Here is an 18,985-nt window from a genome sequence, read left to right on the forward strand (position 1 = left end):
TTATTTTACTTTTTAGAGAGTGTGTGTGAGCAGAGGAGAAGGGTGGGGGGGGGGAGAGAGAGAGAGAGGAAGAGAGAATCTCAAGCAGCCTCTACACTCAGCAAGCCCATAACCATGGGATCACGACCTAAGGGAAAATCAAGAGTCAGCCACTCAACTGAGCCATCCAGGTGCCCCAACAAAACTATCTTTAAAAAACTCAAATAAAAACATGCAAGATGTCAAAATATTCACATTAATTCCTCAGACAGCTTACTCCTGGGGGTTAGTTATGGAACGAAAAGATGAAAAAAATTCCAACAAGATTTTGTACAGGTGCACTATATGTTTTTGTTTTCAAAACTTTTATTAAAGGTAAAGGTAAAAGTTATTCAGTAGTAACTTTGGGGTACGTCATTAGCACCTAACTTATTTTACACTCTGGAGGCAAAGGTATGGTGTGAAATAGCACTGGATATTTAACTCAGTAACTTAGTTTTTTTTTTTTGAGAGAGAGTGTGAGAGAGAGAGCAGGGGAGGGGCAGAGAGAGATGGAGACAGAGGATCCAAAGCCGGCTAAGCACAGACAGCAGAGAGCCTAATGTGGGGCTTGAACTCACTAACCCTGAGATCATGACCTGAGTTGAAGTCAGACACTTAACCGACTGAGCCACCTAGGCACCCCTAAATTGTTTTTATACACACATGTGCACACACACACACACACACACACACACACACACACACTGCAGCCACATGTAGGTGGGATTTTTGCCTATTCCATCAGTGAAATTTAGAAGTGGGGGTGAGAAAAAAAAAAGGAGTGAGCATGAATTTTTTCCCTTTTTATATCATTATGCACATTGTTAACCTATTTCTTAAAGTTCTCTACATCAATTTTTCTCCCTATTTTTAAGTACTCTCCCTACTCCTTTTTTCTTTTCTTTTTTTTCTTTTCTTTCTTTTTTTTTTTTTTTTGCTCTTCAGCCTTTCCTTCTATTAATCAAACTGTATTCTTAGTTATAATAGGCCTGTCCACCCACTCAGTTCCCTCATTCATCCCTTAACCCACCATTTGTGTTATGACAATGAATTCTATTGTAGTCATCTGTCACACCACAGATAATGGCTTCAGAACTATGAAAAGAAAGGACACGTTGATTTCTCTATTGATAGATTGAGTAGCTTGCTTGATAGCCTCACTTTCTGAAAGCAAAGTTTAATCCCTAACAGAGCACCTTCTTAGTGGATAATAAAACTCAAAGCTAGTGTCTCTGGGCAGTCCCTCTTCACACCCTCCCACCTCGTCCTCCCACCTGCCCCCAGCGCCTTCCACCAGGTGGCTGGGAACCTGCTATAAACCAAAGTAACAGACTTGACTGCATTCAGAGGTTGGAGAATCTGAGTCACAAACTGTTCCTCCACTTTCAAGAAGCATTTACTTTTTTTATTCCTTCCTCTCTTCCGTTTTGTTTTCCTCTTCTCTCTGTGTTTTTTCTTTTCTTTTTTCCTCTTTCACTCTTCTCCTGTACCTACCTATGTCTACAGCCAGGGACCCCTGAGCATTGTTGACTGTCACCAGTAGGCCTAAGGCCAGCCCTGAGCCAGTCAGTTCTCTCATCTCAGAGCAGTGGAGGCCTGTGACAATTAAAGAGGTAAATCCTAACAGCCGCAGGGGTGCCAGGTGGGAGCTCTAGTCTATGGAATGTGACCAGAAAGGGATACAGATTTCCATCTCAGTGGTTTGTAAGCCAGTTCCAAAAGTGAATATCCCAAAGTGTTTGGGGCATTGGTAATAAAGAGGGGGAGAGTCTCAAGTCAACAACTTTGAAATGGACAACACTAATTTGGGTGTGTGTCAGAAGAAAAATAATGTTTGGAAGATCCCTGTTACTTCCTTTCCCCCCTGCATCACAGAGAATTCTCACCTGATGGGTTTGGCTTCCTGACCCTCCCCCAGGCGGGTCCTGGACCTTTCTGATGAACAGGAAGAGAAGGGGAGAGAAGAGGAGAGAAACAGGAGCCCGGGAGTTTTCCCAGGAGATTGCTAAAATGGAGTCCTAACCCCTGAAGGTGATAGTGTTAGCAGGTGGGGCCTGAGGGATGTGCTCAAGTCATGAAGGAACCCTCATGAATGAGATTAGTGCCTTAGAAAGGAGCCTACGGACATTTTGAGGTGGGTATGCAATTTTCCCTTTTTTGGTTACTGGGCCTGGTTATAAGTAGCTCATTGGTTAGTTAGGGCCTATGGAATAGTGCCTTATAAAAGAGACCCCAGAGATCCCTAATCCATTCCACCATGTGAGGACACAGAGAGAAGGTACCAGCTATGAACCAGGAAGGTCACCTTCACCAGAGCACAACCATAGTGGCACTTTGATCTTGGACATCCCAGCCCCCAGAATTGTGAGAAATAAATTCTCGTTGTTTATAAACCACCAAGTCTGTGGTATTTTCTCTTCCTTCCTTCCTTCCTTCCTTCCTTCCTTCCTTCCTTCCTTCCTTCCTTCCTTCTTTCTTTCTCTCTCTCTCTCTCCCTTCCTTCCTTTCTTCTTCCTTTCTTTTTCTTTCTTTCTTTCTTTCTTTCTTTCTTTCTTTCTTTCTTTCTTTCTTCTCTTAGTTTATTTATTTATTTAGAGAGAGAGAGAGAGCATGAGTGGGGTTTGGGGCAGAGAGATTGAGGAGAGAGAGAGAATTCCAAGCAGGCTCTGCACTGTCAGCACAGAGCCCTACATGGGGCTTGAACTCAAGAACCATGAGACCATGACCTAAGCCAAAATCAAGAGTCCAGTGCTCAACCCATTGAGACACCCAGGTGTCCCTCTCTGGTATTTTCTTATAGCAGCCTGAACAAAGACAGGAGTCCTCAAATCCATCCTCCCTCTGACACACCCTGTTTCAGTGACTCACTAGGAGGACAACAGGACTCAGCATACAATCTTACTCAAGGCTCAGCTTTATTACAGTAAAAGGATACAAAGCAAAATCAGTAAAGAGAAAAGACCCGGGGGTAAATGTGGAGAAAACCATGTGTAAGCTTCCAAAAGTCACACAGGCTGTGCTTAATTCCCCCAGCACTGAATTGTGACTATACATGTGAAGTGTGAGGGAATCTCATTAGAGACTCAGTCTCAGAATTTTTATCGGGGGGCTGGTCATGTAGGCACCCTCTGCCCATCATATTCCATACATAATTCCAGACTCCTGGAAGAAAAGCAGAGGTTTGTCCTAAACCACATTATTTTACAGACAGTGTAGGCAAAATGAACCACACTTATCATTTAGGGAACAGTGGGAACCTTCCCAAACACCAGACAAGTTCCCAGACGCCAGGCAAGAGTCAACCTCGCAGTCAAGCCTTTCTGATGACAGCCGTCTCCGGCTTCCTAGAACTCTTTTCCGTACCTTAAGAATGTTCTTACCCCCACTTTATCAGTGGAGAAAAGGAGGCTTAGGAAAACCAACTGCTTAGCTCGTAAGTGGTGGAACTGAGACCCAACTCAGGTCCCTGACTCCCAGGCCTGTGCATTAGCCTGTGATTCACAGTATGCTGGAATTTTATACAAGAAATGTGAAAGGGACTATTGTTCCGGCAGAACAGGTGGGTACTGAAAAGTTTAGGGCATGCCGCCCCAAAATATGCTGCTTTGACGTGTCAATTATTTGAAGTTAAAGGCCTTTGAAAACAGCAGTTGGAAGAAGAACACCCTGACCTGCCTTTTTTTTCCCTGAAAGCTCGAGAGAAAATTCCCAAGAGAAAGGCGCCCTCCTTGTGCCAGGAGGAAGAAACATTCTTGATCACCAGAGAAGGGTGTCTAGGCAGCTGAAATAACTTAGCTTCCTTTCATCTCCTCATATATTTTAGTTACTTTTCCACAATTGCTACCCTTTGTTCAATCTGGTATGTAAGCACTTAGGTCTACTTGTTTCTTGGGGTCTTAATTTTTTTTCTTTTTTTTTTTTGATGAGGGCTTGCACGTACATGTAAATAAAATGTGTTTGCTTTTCTCCTGTTAAACCTATCTTAGGTTAGTCCCAGCCAGAAACCTTAAGAGGGTAGAAGAAAAATTTTACCTCCCCTAGCGTACGTTCAGAGAAAAAATTGCTTTTTTTTCTTTAAAGAAAAAAATCACTATTATGGACCTTTTTAAAAAATTGAGTAGAGTTACATTAGTCTCAGGTGCACAATTCATTGATTTGACAAGTTCATACATCATGCTGTGTTCACCACAAGCGTAGCTACAATCTGCCCCATTACATCGTTATTATAATATCGTTGACTATACGTACTCTTCATGCTGTGCCTTTTTTCCCCACGACTTATTCATTTATGCGCCTCTTTCTAACTAGGCTTGGGTACTCAGCAAATGCAGGTTACATTTAATGAACACAGGAAATTTTGTCTTGAATGAGGAATGAAGAAAGAAGTCAGGGTGATACGGATTTCAAAGAGAGCGCGGGGCCTTGATTTGTCCTAGCTCATAAAGGTAGTAGAGAGGCTCACCCAGGAAAATCAAACCTGTTCCAGGTATATGGAGAAGAAAGACATCAATACAGGGAATTACTAGTTTGACACCTATTGTGACTGTCTCGTCTCTCACTGCCCTGGGGCTGCCCTGAGACATCCTCAAGGTAATGCTGTTGCCCATTCTCGGGAGAAGAGTCCAGATTTCCTAACTCTGGTTTTAGTGCCATTCAGGCACAATCCTTATAAGAGAAGTGTCCTTTCTACTCAGTCTTTTCCCCAAAAGTGTGCTAACTTGACTTCTTTCTCCCCACTGCTTGTGAATTCTGGCCAGAACACTACATATTTTGAGTAGAGGGAAAAGAGAAGGAGATATGAGCTGCACCGCACCCCACCCCCCCCACCCCCCCACCCCCCGCTGGTTCTGTCTGCTAAGTGTTAGTCTCAAATCTGGTGAAGAGAATGAAACAAAGGACAAGATGAGACACACAGAGCGCAGCAACACCTCCTGATTCTCAAGTTGGGATGAAAAACTAAAGCTGTCTGACAAAAGAGACTTTTGCAGACTTGAAAGGACTTCACTGAATTCACTCTGCGCTGCTAACAGCTCCAACAAGATGATGCCTTTCTTGTCAGAGTCAACAACGGAGGCTGCAGGAACCCATTCCTGCTCCAGGGCTCCTCCTCCTCCTTCCCTCCTCCTCCTCCTCCTCGTCTGTCTTTTGTTCACTTTGCTGCTTTTAGGGCCAGAGTTGCGTACATCCCCCATATTTCCTACATGTAGACCATCAAACTGAGTCAGAGTTGTCTGTGGATTTAATATAGTTCACAAAATGTAAAAAAACTATATGTCAAAATTAAATATTTATGTAATCACTGTCTCCTAAGGCCACATTCAAGAGTGGGTGGCTGATATTCACAGCAATCTCCAAGTCCCTCAAGCTCTTCTTCCCCAAGGTGGCTAACATTTTTTATGGGTGGTGGTGCAGTAAGTTGAATTGTGTACACCCAGAAGTTATGTCCCACTCCTAACCCCCGGTACCTGTGAATGTGTGACTTTATCTGGAAAAAGAGTCTCTGCGGATGTGATTAAGTTAGAAACCTCAAGATCAGATCATCGTGGATTTAAAATGGGCTCTAAAGTCAATGATGTGTCCCTACAAGAGATAGAAATGGAGAAGGCAGAGAGAAGGCAATGAGAAAATGGAGGCAGAGACTGAAATGATGAGTCTACAAGCAAAGGAATAGCATGGACTGCAGGCAGCCACCATGGAATCAATTCTTCTTCAGAACCTCCAGGGAGGGGCGCCTGCGTGGCTCAGTCAGTGAAGAGTCCCACTTCGGCTCAGGTCCTGATCTCGCAGTTCATGGGTTTGAGCTCCATATTAGGCTGTGTACTGACAGCTTGAAGCCTGGAGCTTGCTTCAGATTCTATGTCTCCCTCTCCCTCTCTGTCCCTCTCCTGCTGTCTCTCTCTCTCAAAAATAAGTAAACATTAAAAAAATTTTTTTTCATAAATAAAGAAAAGAGTCTCCAGAGAAATCGGTCCTTACAAATACCTTGATTTTGGATCTGTGGCCTCCTGAACTCTGAGAGAATAAAGTTCTGTTGTTTAAGCCACCCAGTTTATAATGATTTGTTGTGGCATCCTGATGAAATGAATGCCCTTGTCATTTCTGCTATTCCTCATGGCTAGAGTTTACTCTCTGTACCCAGTACTGCTGCTACAATTTTATTACAACAGCGGTTGGCATTTTTTTAATGTAAAGGGCAAAACCACTAAATATTTTAGGCTTTGCATGCCACACAGTCTCTGTCATAGTTACTTGACTCTGCTCTCACAGTGCAAAAGTAGCCACAGACAATATGTAAACAAATGGACATGACTGTGTTCCAATAAAACTTTATTCACAAAAGCAAGTGGTGGGCCAGGTTTGACCTATGGATCATAGTTTGCTGACCCCTGCACTATGATGTTCACCTGAGATCCTGGTGCCCCAACTCTTGGCAGTTTTCATAGAGTTTTCTCTGTACCATTTCTTCCTGAAGCACTGGGAGGTCTTCATGCAAAAAGGCTTGATATGGCTTGTTTGGGTTTTTCAAATCGTCTGATATATAGATTTGCTTTTAGTTCTCACTCTCAACCACTTGTTATTTCGGGCATGAAATGTCATTTTTCTTTTCTCCTTACATCCTACAGAGCCGTTTTCATAGCGCATTTGACAAACTAATGGTGAAGGCGTTGTGACTGTCATTTGACTGTGTGCAGTCGTCAGCTGCTGGGGACTGTGCTTTGAAGTGTGTGGGTGGCTTCAAACACTTGGGGGCAAGCAGCCCTACAGTTCTGCACCGCAGAGTGGAGGAAATAACCAGAAAAGAAAGAAGAGGCTGTTTATTGTAAGTAACTTTTATTTTAAGATCCAGCACAGTAGGAGAGGAGTGGGGAGGGGAGAAGAGGGAGACAGACAGAGAGTGATGGACTCTTCCAAAGTGATAAGTGATTATCTGGAGGCAGGGAATATAAGCTGAAGGGGAAGGAGGCAACACAAACAAAATGAGATTTTATACTTAGTAAATCAAAATCAGTCTCTGTGTATAGAACAGCGGAACTTGAAAATACAAGTGTCAAGGTGAGAGAGGAAGGTTTACTTGGATTCCGAAAGAAATATTTGGGGTTGAAAATGAAAAGGAAGCCAGAAACCTTCATCAGAAATCGGAGAGCAACGGTCAGGCTGTGATCTAGACAGTTTGTCCTCTCTTCTTTTGTCTAGATTTGCCCCTCGTTTCCTACGGCTGCTGCAACAAATTACCACAAACTGGACGATTGAAAACAATAGAAATGTAGTCTCTCTCTCCCAGTTCTGGAGGCCAGAATTCTGAGATGAATATCCCTGGTGTCACAGGGCTGTGCTCCCTCTGGAGGCTCTAGCGGAGAATCTGTTCTTGCCTCTTTCAGTTCTGGCAGCTGTGGGTATTCTTTGACTTGTGGTCACATCGCTGCAAACTCTGCCTCCATGGTCACATTGCCTCCTCCTTTTCTCTCTGTCTTCCCCTCTTCTGTCTGTGTCAAATCCCCTTCTGCCTCCCCCTCCTGAGGGTACGGGTGATGGCCTTTATGCCCCCCCCCCCAGATAATCCAGGATAATTCCCCATCTCAAAACCCTTAATTGCATTTGCGAAGATCCTTTTTTTGGCCGTGTGAGGTAACATTCATAGGTTCCCGGGACTAGGATGTGGATATATTTTAGGGAGGCATCTTCAGCCTACTACAACCCCAAGCTTTATACCCAAGGACAGTGAAAAGCAGTGCAGCTCACAGGATCAGTTTCCTCCAAGCGTAGTTTAGCAAGAACCTCGAGCAGGGTGAGGGGAAGGGGAGCAGAAGGCTGGCTCGGTTTGTCAAATACTTTTTTCAGCCACAATACAACATTTCCACCCCTCTTCGTGGACTGGCCCCCCAGATATCCACAAGGCTGGCCTTCTCTTTAATTAGGCTCTACAGTAGGGAATGATTACGAAAAGGACCTAAAAAAATACACAAAGGGTGGGTCATATTTTAAATAGGCAGAAACCCAGGAAAATTTTCTACAAGCACATTTTTCTAAGGAAAAAAAAATTCTAAATATGCACACAGGTGAACCTGGACTCTAGGGATGGGGCCCATTGTACTTACTGTTACATACCCACCCACTCCCTCTTAATTCCAACATGCTTATAAAATCACACAAAACCAGGAAGCATTTTAAACTGCTTTCCACGTGAACATCCTGCCACATGCACCTCAAACTCATTATGTCTGATGGAAGACCCAGCACCTCACAGCACCAACATGTTCTTCCTTATTCGTTGCTCTAAGCTTGAAAGCTGCTGTGTTCATCTGAGCTAGCAGATCTTCAGAATTTGAACCCCCGTGAACTGTATGCAAACATTTTTGCATGTGTGCATTTGTGCCTTTCCCAGGGGAGAAATCTCTAGGCTTCATCAGATTCTCCACAGAATCTTTGAGTTCAAAAGGGGAAGAAAGGTCTGCCCCGGCCCGGCACTCAATCGGATCTACAAAATGCACACACATAGGCATGTGCGTTTGCAATAGAGAATACCCACTGCTTTGTTTTTGCGTGCGTTTGTCAAATTTTCATGCATTGTCATAAATGTTCAGGATAGCTGGCTGGGAGTCATAGTAAAATTTTGCCACCATTCCCTTCCCAAGTAGGGCTACGTGGCCAGGATCAAGTCTAAAAGTAAGGTTTTGGTCTCTCTGAAGAAATGGATTTTGCCCGTAAGAACAAAGAAGCAGGGGACCATGATGAGTACTTTTTCTGTGTGGAAGGATTATCCTGATGTGCCAACACATACCAAATAGACCTTCACTTTCCTGGAATGCTTGCCTCCACCTCCTCCAACTTTGCCTAATTCATCCTTAGGTCTCAGCTTAAATACTTCTTCCCCACCAGGGAAGTCTTCCTCAATTGTCTCTGCTGGGAAAAGATTATAGACTCAAGTTTTGAAATATGGGTCTCGCTGCTTACGGAATATCTATATGCAGGGAAGGAAACTGACCACCAGCTGGAGACTGGAGACTGTCCCTTTGGTCTTAACTCTTGAAGTACCCCAAGATTTCCCTCTAACCCCGTCCTTTTCTGGAATCACTTTGGTTGCACAGGAAAGGTATCGCAGGTACTCGGCATTAAACCGAGTACTTTGTACATTTGAGTTTTAGTTTGTGTTGGGTTTGCAACTTCCTTCTTTGTATATTCACACACTTCAGTAGGCTATTACATCAGAAAAGAGATTCAAATAGACATTTAGAAAACAAGGAGAGTCACAATACTCCTTATGAAAACTAAGAAGACAAAAAAATTGTCGTTGAAAACAGTCATGATGAAGTTTCAAGGAATGAAACATTAAGATTTTCATTTAATTGTTCATAGTTAGAAACTGTTAAGTTCTACTGATATTAGAGGGACCAGTTTTCCCTTCACAATACGTTCTTTATATCAGCCCATGTATTTTGTTTATGGCATTGTCACAATTACCATTATAATACATTTGCATAACTTTATGTTTATTGCCTTTCTTTTGCACTTGTCCACAGCTCTGCAAGACAGAAGCTGCCCACCTCGCTAGTGCTTAGCAGTACCATTTTCAGTAGATACTAACAAATATTGGATACACAAGTGGATGGATTAATTAATTAATACAGAATTGTGATTGTTTCCCTTCCCCAGAGAGAAACATCCTTTGACCATAGCAGGTAATTGTCACATTGGGTAGCATTCTCGAGATGGGCTTGTTCCACATGCCTCTTAAAGCAGGGTTTCTCTACCTCAGCACAATTGCCCTTCCGGGCAGGATGGTTCTTTGTTGTGGGGGCTGTCCTGTGCACCGTACGATGTTTGACAGCAGCCTTGGCCTCTACCTGCTAGATGCCAATCTCACAACCCTCCTTAAGTTCCGCCAGCCAAAAGTATCTCCAGACTTTGGCCAATTGAACAACAATGCTTAAAGACAGAAGAGAAGCACAGGAGGTATTTCTGAATCTAGGACAAGATGAAGGATGAAGAAGAGGAAAAGGCAGCTGTGGTTGAATGCCCTTAAAGCTATGCATCTGGGGCTCTCCTTGCAGAGGGATTTTGTTTTTGTTTTCAATTACTATCATAAATCTGTCCACCCAAAAAACCTTTGCTTTGTATACTTTGATGTTTTTTTTTATTATTTCTTCATTTCTTCCTGAAAATATATTTTGAACAATTCCAACTTTATTTCTATTGAACTAAGAATAGGAATTTAGTTTAATTTTTTTTTTTTTTTTTGTAATTCAGTAGGACAGTTACCTGAGGCTGAGACAGATGGGAGCCTAGAAAAGATTACAGAATTGGGTCAGCTGGGATGTGGCTCCCGACACACCTGGGCCACTCTGCTCAGCATGTTCAGTGACAGCTTCTGCCTGCCTCCTTCAGACAAGCAGCAAACCACATGGAAAGGTGACTGGAGCTACCAGGAGTCAAGTTCTTTAGAGGGCAGGTGCTAGAAATTGCTTAGTAATCTGTCCGAGTTTCAAGTTTTCTCGGTTCTGGATCTTTCTAAATAAAGCATGAGAGAACAGGGAGTTTAGAAGGGATAATGGTTTCTGATGAAATAGGAAGAAACACTTTTGCCTTAAAAATTAATGCAGCTGTTTCTGCATCCTGGGGTCCTGCATTTCAGTGTAGGAAACGTAACTGTTAAGGAATATGCCAAGCATGAAGTTGCAAACCGAACACAAACTAAAACTGAAATGTACAAAGACACATTACTTTTCATTTTCTGGAACAGACCCAAGTTTCATGAGTCCCATCCCACAGGGTGGCAGCCAGTTTGGTGGGTGGGGAGAGCACATGAACTTTTCTAATTAATGGTGCGTTTGACTTAAAATATTCTGTGTTGACTAAACATTCTGTTCATTCAAAGTTGAACTTCCTGTGACAGCTGGGTTTCTCTTTTCCTTTCCTTTCCTCACCGTGGCATCCAGCTGCAGAGGAAGGCTGATATCTCACTGGCCCTAGGGAGATGGGGCTGGACTGGGGCTTGTCTGTCTCTATTGCGGGCCACCTGGTCCTGTCCTCGGGTATACACTGGCTGGCACCCACTAAGGTGGGCTGGTCCGACCCATAGGACACTCCCTGTGGGATGGAGGCTGTGCGCTGTAGAAACAGGGTGTATGATGTCTGATTTCCTCAGAGCATCCTGCAGGGGGTGTGTTGCTGAAGTCTAACTGGGGAACTCATCTCAGTCTATTCTCTGAGTTTGATTAGGGTCTCCCTTGGGACTCAGCCCTACCTCACCCCCTTGCTTGGTGGCCGTGCATCCACTGGAAGTCTAGCCACTAACCCCAGATGTTTCCCATCCCACCTTGAGTTTCCAGCCACAGGGCTTCTTCGCCTCACCCTCACAGTGGTATCTGGCGGCAAGTTCCTCAGCCTGAATCTCCTCTATTTTCAGCAGCCCCTAAGGGCATTTGAGAACTTCCAGATTCCTTGCATGCCACTCAGATCCTGAGGAGTCAAGACTCTACCTCAGGTGTCTCTTTTGTCCCTCTCTTCTTTGATATCTAGTCCATGCATGGCACTGCTAAGCAGTAACGAGACAGCCTCTACAGAGCTTAAGGACAGTGCAAAAGAAAGTCATTAAACATAAAAGTATACAAACGTATTATTTAATGGTAATTACAATAATGCCATAAACAAGGAAAGGACAAAAGCCCCTTTGCTGTCTTCCCTCCTCTTACTGATTTGATGACCCCCTTCCTTCAGAACATCAGCCTGGGAGAGGATAGGCCTGTCACAAGGTTCTCACAGCCTCACTATCTATTCTACAACCTGTGTCTCCCTTCTTCTTCCCATAATCCCTCAGGGTAGCAGGTAGGCTGTTCACACCATCACCTCCCAACCCCCCTATACCTTTGTAGCAGGGACTAGTCTCACTCTGAGTCCTCTCTCTCTGGAATAATACTTATTCTTCAAAAAAAGTTTTTCTCAATGTTTATTTGAGAGAGGGAGACAGAGACAGAGCACGAGTGGGGGAGGGACAGAGAGACAGAGGGAGACACAGAATCCGAAGCAGGCTCCAGGCTCTGAGCTGTCAGCACAGAGCCTGACATGGGGCTCGAACTCATAAACTGAGATCATGACCTGAGCTGAAGGCGGATGCTCAACTGACTGAGAGGCGCCCCTCTCTGGAATAATACTTCTATTTTAGCCCACCAGACTCTGTTCTTGATATGTTAATACTGGCTCAAAAAATTTAGAAAATCACTTCACCTCTTGAAAAGACTGTCTTTTAAGACAATTAGTTAGTCTCCAACCGCTCTGGAAGTCAAAAGCTGGATGTTGATTTCCCCTTCCTTTTGCATTCCTAGTGGTATGATCCTAATCCTCCCCAAAGCACGCAGACATCTCTGACAGAACAGACAAGAGGCCACATGTAAAAATTATAAAAGATAAAAGTGTAAGTCCATTAATGGGGCCTTTAGGTGAGGGAGACAAGACCCAGGGCCAGTACTGTGGAGTGGGGAGGTTGAGATAAGGCTCAGCATGATGAGCCAAAGTGCTTCTCACTGGGCTCAGGAGATTTTTCTAATGTAAAATGACTTCTGGTCTTATCTGGATAGATATAAAAAGTAGAAGTTGTATAATACAGGAAGTGGGAAAAGGAAACCTAGAGAGTTACGGTGATCCTCAGCAAGTTGTCAGGAAAGTGCTCTTGAGGGAGAGGAATGGCTACCAGTAGGATACTCCCTGTGGGGTGGAGGCTGTGGACAGTAGAAATAGGGGTGTCTGATGTCTGATTTCCTCTTCATCTGCTCCCATTGTCACCCTTGTAATAGCACTGCCTTGGAGAATGAAGGTGCAGCTCTGGTCCTATCTGGGGAAGAAATAAACCAGAAAGAAATAGAGACTTGGTCATAAAATGACCAGAAGCAACTGAGAAGGCTCTGAGAGCAGGAATTTGGGGTGAGAGTTGACAGGTTATGACTCGGACAGGTATCTTCCCCACCGCCAGGCCAAATCTGGGCACCTCCAGGTCTACGTGAGGAGGATTGAATTTTCTAATGTTAAATGCAAATGTGGTAGATTAAAAATGGCCACCAATTTTTGTCATTTCCCACGTCGAGAAGTGGTGTTTATTTCTCACCATCTGGAATTTGGTTTGGCTCTGTCGCTGCTTGAACCAAGAGAGTATGGTGATAGCTATGCTGTGCCAATCCTGAACCCAAGTCGTTAAAAGGCTGGTGGTTTATGCTTTTCAAAACTTTGTGCCACTACATCGCCATCGTAGAGAAGGAAAATCCTCCTAGGAACCTTACCCCAGTGGGAAGCGCCTCATCTCATAAAAGAGATATTAACACAAGAAAAGTAAACAAATTTATTAACATATGCATCTCTCTCTCTCTCTCTCTCTCTCTCTCTCTCTCATACACACACACACACATACACACAATCATTCAGTAATGAATCACTTGAAGAGATGCTTAGAACTTTGGCTTATATAATATCTTAACAAAGGAACAATGAACTTTTAGAGAAATGACTAGACAATGGAAAGAGACTTTGTTTCTAGGGCAGCAAACTGGGGGAGGTAAATTATATGGGAAACTAATGTTAGATAAGGGCTAGCTGTAGCAAGATTTGCTGTCTAGATTCTTTTGGTGTAGTCTATGGGCTGATAAAGGCGTCTAGACTTGCCTCTGGTGATTAACTTCTGTCCTTCCTGATAGGAGAGGGGAGCCACCTTTGCAAATTTACATCCCGTTTTTAGGCAAATAGGGACAAAGAAGAGAGTTTTTCTTGAATCTAGGCTTCTCAGTTGTCTTTAGCTCAAAATAATGCTTATGCTGAAGTGGCATATTCTGGGGTAGCATATTCTGCTACTCTTCACTATGCCCTAGAAAGATCACATAAAGAAACCACATGAAAAGATCAGATGGAGACTGACGAGCCCTGGGATGACACGGAGAAAGAGACCCAGCCAAGCTCAGCCTTCCAGGCATCCTTTCCAAGATGCCAGACTTGTGAGTGAGCCACTCACAGCAGCCCTGACCATGACCTGATAGTACCGACATGAGGAACCTCAGGAAAGACTAACAGAAGCACCTTTTAACTGATTCCAATCAACTCACAGAAGCATGAGATAGTAGTTGCTTTAAGCTACCAAGTTTTGGAATGATTTGTTATGCAGTTGATAAGTGGAACCACGGGGTGGGGCCAAGGTGACAGCCGGGAAAGAGAGTGCGATGTCCTGTACATCAGCTCTTACATGCCTCCATCCAGCAGTGACAGGTGAAATTTCCATTCATATTTCCTTAGCTAAAGCAAGTCATACAGCCATGCCTAACTTCAGGGAAGTTATGTCCAGGAAAGAAAGGGTATGAGTGACTTCTATCGCCCCACCTCTAGCAGCAGGGGAAGCCGAGAAGTTTTGTAATGATTTGTTGTACCTTATCATGATTCATTGCCTCGGGCTGGGAACGTTGCAGCCCTGAACACAAATCAGGATACTGTTGTCAAGGGTGAAGGCAGAAGGAGGAACAGCGTTTGCCCCAAGAGGGGAGTGGATAAGTAACAGAGATTGCAATGGCTGCCACCTGTGTTCACACCCTGCACTGACCCTGGCCCTACTCGTTAAAGTTGAACTCTCTATCCTTGCACTTTCAATCCTTATATTTGGAATTTGAGTTTGGAACGAGTCTGGATGGGGAAAAAAAGGGAGAGAGAGAAGGGAAAGAGGAAGAAAAGGAAGGATGGAGAAAAAAGGTGGCAGTTGTGTACTTGGGTGTGAAAAAAAAAGACCTTGAGGGCTCCTGACTCTGACTTCAGCACTTTTTCTACCACTTACAGGAATAAATAATTAATGTTTGCACAAAAATGTCAAACAGAAAGACAAAGGGAAAGGGAACATTGTGAAGAGGTGTGAAATGTGTGGCAGTCTGGGTGGTCTGGTTGAAAAAGGAAAAACAAAATTCTTGTCAGGTTGGGCTTTGGGAAACTCTTGGAGGAATGGAATGGAACATTCTGACCTAAGGCTTATGCCTTGAGCACGGCTCTCTCTATTCATGACTCTAATGTAGGTAAGCTTTGTTTTTTCTCCCCTTTCTTCCAAGTTCCAAACTCAGCTCACGGATTCTTCCTCGTTGGTCAAAATTAAATCCAAATAGCAACACTTTTTGTCATTTCTTTAATAAGTGAAAGACGAAATCCTAGGAAAATGTTTAACCATCTACAAAAGACTTTTCATATATTGTCCTCACAAGAACTTTATTTACCATCCTTATTTTACTTGTTAGAGAATCAAGGCTACTAGAGGCGAATTTATTCAAGGTCATTTAACACATCTGAAACTAAGTCTGTCCACCTTTATAATCCCTTACGTTAACCACCAAAATACTTAGACTTTCAAGAATTTATTTAGTGCATTGTTCTTAATTGAACCTGGGATCTAGAAAATTTCTAGATAGCTTGGCCAGCATTTGTTGCCTCATTCAGGAATACAACTTCTATTTCCTACTTCTGATGGAACTGTCTTTAGTATCCTCCCACATCTGTATCATTTTTGCTTTCTCTCTACTTTTATTCTCATCCAAATGTTCCCCACTGTACTCCCACCTAGCAGTTACGGGTTTCCACATACGTGGATATCTCAACTTATGCCCATTTGCAGCCAAGTCTGTTTATGCTGATTCTACTCACTCAATTTTATGATGCCTATTAGTTATATTTCCTGCCTTATATTGAAGCCTCAGATTCACCTAGTTTTTGCCCCCCTGCTCTCTCCCACTCCAGCCCCTTCAAATAAATCTCACTACCCACCGCCCTGGGCTTGAGTAAAACCTCGATGGAATTCTTCATCGCTTTGCCTTGATTTTCAGATCCATTGCTCTTATATCTCCTGGTTCTTTGGGGCCCTGAACCTAGCTCCTGTTTTCTGCCTAGTCCTGTTGGTTAGTGGCATAAAGTTGCTCTCCCAGTTTTGTCTCTCTCCATATTAATGAATGCTTTATTAGAGCGTCTGATGATAATGGGAACCGCCATTAGTTATGGGCCTACCATGTGTCTACCGCTGAACTAAATATTTTATGCATTATTGCATTTGCTCCTGCAGGGGAAAAAAAAATGTCCCTCTACTCTTCCAAGTTCTCTGCTGAGAGCTCTGTAACAAATAACAGACAAACAAAAGAGATAGAAACAGAAGTTTATTAACATGTATACCTCATATATGCATGGGAGACACTCAATAACTCTTAGAGGTCCTTTAGAATTCAACTTAAATACGATTTTCAGCTAAAGACAAAAGAGAGAAAGGTGTGGGGGAAGTCAGTTATGGGGAGATGAGCGGGATAAATATGATAAACTAGAATAAGTTTTGCTACGCAGAGTTAAGTCAGCACCTTCTCCATTGCTGAGTTGAGTTTCTTGTGATTTAGTCATTCTCTTGGTACACAGAGGGAGACACCCTTACAAAAGGAGATTTCCCTACAAGTGCAAATTTCCGTTACAAAAGGGTAACTTCGAATCCATTTTCAGAGCTCCTTCTTTGCCTGCTGTTTCTCAAAATAATTCTTATGCCAGAGAGGTAGATTTTGGGGTGGCACATTTTGCCACCCTTCACTCCTCGTGACAAACCAGCGATGTATTGTTATTTCCTTCCTTTTCCCGGAAGACACAGAAGCAGTATCAGTGCCAGGAGACAGCCTTCATATTTTAATTAAAGCTCTTATATGGATACCTGACACTGGCCTTCACTACTTCATCTGGTCTTCCCAAGAGTCCTGCAAGCTATACAGACATTCTCGTCTCTACTTTTTGGGGGGTTGGGTGGTGGTGGGGGGGTGCTGAAGCTTAAGAAGCGTAGGTGGCCTATGAAGCACACCAAGGTTTAATCCCCAGTCTCCTCTCTCACCACACTGGCCTGCTTGCCAGACCCACTTCAGGACCTTTGTTTTAGCCATTCCCTCTGCCCCAATGCTCTTCCTCCATATCCACATGGCTCCCTTCCTCACCCCCTCCACATATTTGTTCGAATGTCACCTTTCAGTGAGGACTTCCCTAACCCTCCTACCAAAATTGCATCCCCACTCATGGCTGTCCCTCACCCCTGCCCCACTTTATGTTGTTTTCATAGCACTTATCACTCTCTGATACCACACATTTTAGTTACTAGAATGCAAGTTCCAAGATAGAAGACTTTTTGTCAATTTTGTTCACTAGTATGGGTTCATTTTTGACAAATATTTGTTGAATGAATGGATGAATACATAGCTAATTCCAAAGCCTATTCCCTTTTCCCACAATATTCTCAGATCCTTTGTATCTATCATATCTTCTTTTTGCCTCTAGGCTGCTTTATAATACTAAAGAATTTTTAAAAAAGAAATGCCTACATTCAATATTATCAAGAAAAAGAAGAAACAAGTCTGACCTATCCTGGGCCTGGAAACCGTGCTAGCAGCTGCTCTTGGCTTTATCAAAGAACATTTATTATGTGCCTTCCTCTATGTGATGCTCTGCTATGCACTATGCAGAAAAAATTAAACCAAAGTGCTTATCTTGGGCTCCGTCTCCCCCTCCAATTGGCTGATTATTGGGCGAGCCAGCACTGGCACAGATGCACAAATGGAGTACATATGGCACGTACAACACAGACCTGAATGACAGGTGTTGGGAGCCAATATTCACAGGTCAGTCAGAAAGAAAAATTTACAGGCCATCAGGGAGAAAACCCATGGGAGTTTCTTTATTAGACAGGGTGGGGTTTGTGGAAATCATCCAAAGAGAACTCTTGCATCCAAAATCTGTTTGGATTTGAGGGGATATTGCTGAGAAACGATTTAACTCATACACAGTGAGCTTCTAATTCACAGCTTGGTTCCTGGATGCAAATATTTGACCGAGGAAGCCACAACAACCATAATGCTGGAAGAAGAACTTGCGGCATCCTCTGTCCTTGGGAAGAACCCATTTTTTCCAATCTTGGGCCTGATGCCAACTCTTTTTAAAAAACTAATTTCTTAATGATGCTATAAGCTCCTGGTAATTGGGACAACTTTCATCATTTAGCATTCTTTAAGCATCTTGAGGTGAATTAGAGATTGTTAGCTGCATTCACTCTGTGTATCACTTTTCTGTTTTATGCATATACTCCATGTGTATATAAACAAGACGATCTGATAAAAACATTAAAATTGTAAGCAAATTAAAGTAACATGAAGCCAGATAGATTGCCAGCAACAAATGCAGCTACCACCAACATAGGTTAGAGCTTTTTAGCTGCACACCAGTGCCACGAGGTCAGTTATATGAAAAGTAAATTACGCTAATTAGCATCTTACATGCTTAATTCCAAAATTAATTGTACTAGACTTTAAACTCCTTTAGAACAAGAATAATACTGGGGCGCTCAGTCGGTTAAACGTCCGACTTCAGCTCAGGTCACGATCTCGCGGTCCGTGAGTTCGAGCCCCGCGTCGGGCTCTGAGCTGATGGCTCAGAGCCTGGAGCCTGCTTCTGATTCTGTGTCTCCCTCTCTCTCTGCCTCTCCCCCGTTCATGCTCTGTCTCTCTCTGTCTCAAAAATAAATAAAACGTTAAAAAAATTAAAAAAAAAAGAACAAGAATAATATTTTACTCATTTCTCATACACTCTCTATTTTAATGCTCAGTAAGTATACCCTCTCCCTCCAATAGATGAAGATTCATTAGGACTGAATATTACATTAAACAGTGTATCCAGTATCTATTATGCATTTGGCACAAAATAACATTCAATAAATATTTTTTTAGAAATAAAAAAAGGGGTTCCTCGCTGGCTCAGTTGGTAGAGAGTGAAACTCTCGATCTCTGGATTGTCGGTTCAAGTCCCACGTTGGATGTACAGATTACTTAAAAAAACAAAAAACAAAAACAAAACAAAACAAAAAAAACAACCAACCTAAGGCTTATAAAATGCAAGTCAAGGGTCCTACTCTATTTTTAAAGAAAGAAAAGAAAAAAAAATAAATTAAAAAAAA

General features: G+C 43.0%; 1 long non-coding RNA gene across 1 annotated transcript in view; it reads left to right on the forward strand.

Moving 5' to 3' along the window:
• Positions 1 to 6,613: 6,613 nt before the first annotated feature.
• LOC128316438 (uncharacterized) overlaps positions 6,614 to 18,985 on the forward strand; it is a 40,001-nt gene continuing 27,629 nt past the window's right edge. Inside the window, exon 1 of the long non-coding RNA XR_008300358.1 lies at positions 6,614 to 6,841. This is a non-coding gene — a long non-coding RNA (uncharacterized LOC128316438). The remainder of the gene's footprint in view (positions 6,842 to 18,985) is intronic.

Source organism: Acinonyx jubatus, chromosome B4 (assembly GCF_027475565.1).
Source record: "Acinonyx jubatus isolate Ajub_Pintada_27869175 chromosome B4, VMU_Ajub_asm_v1.0, whole genome shotgun sequence".
Lineage (NCBI taxonomy): Eukaryota > Metazoa > Chordata > Mammalia > Carnivora > Felidae > Acinonyx > Acinonyx jubatus.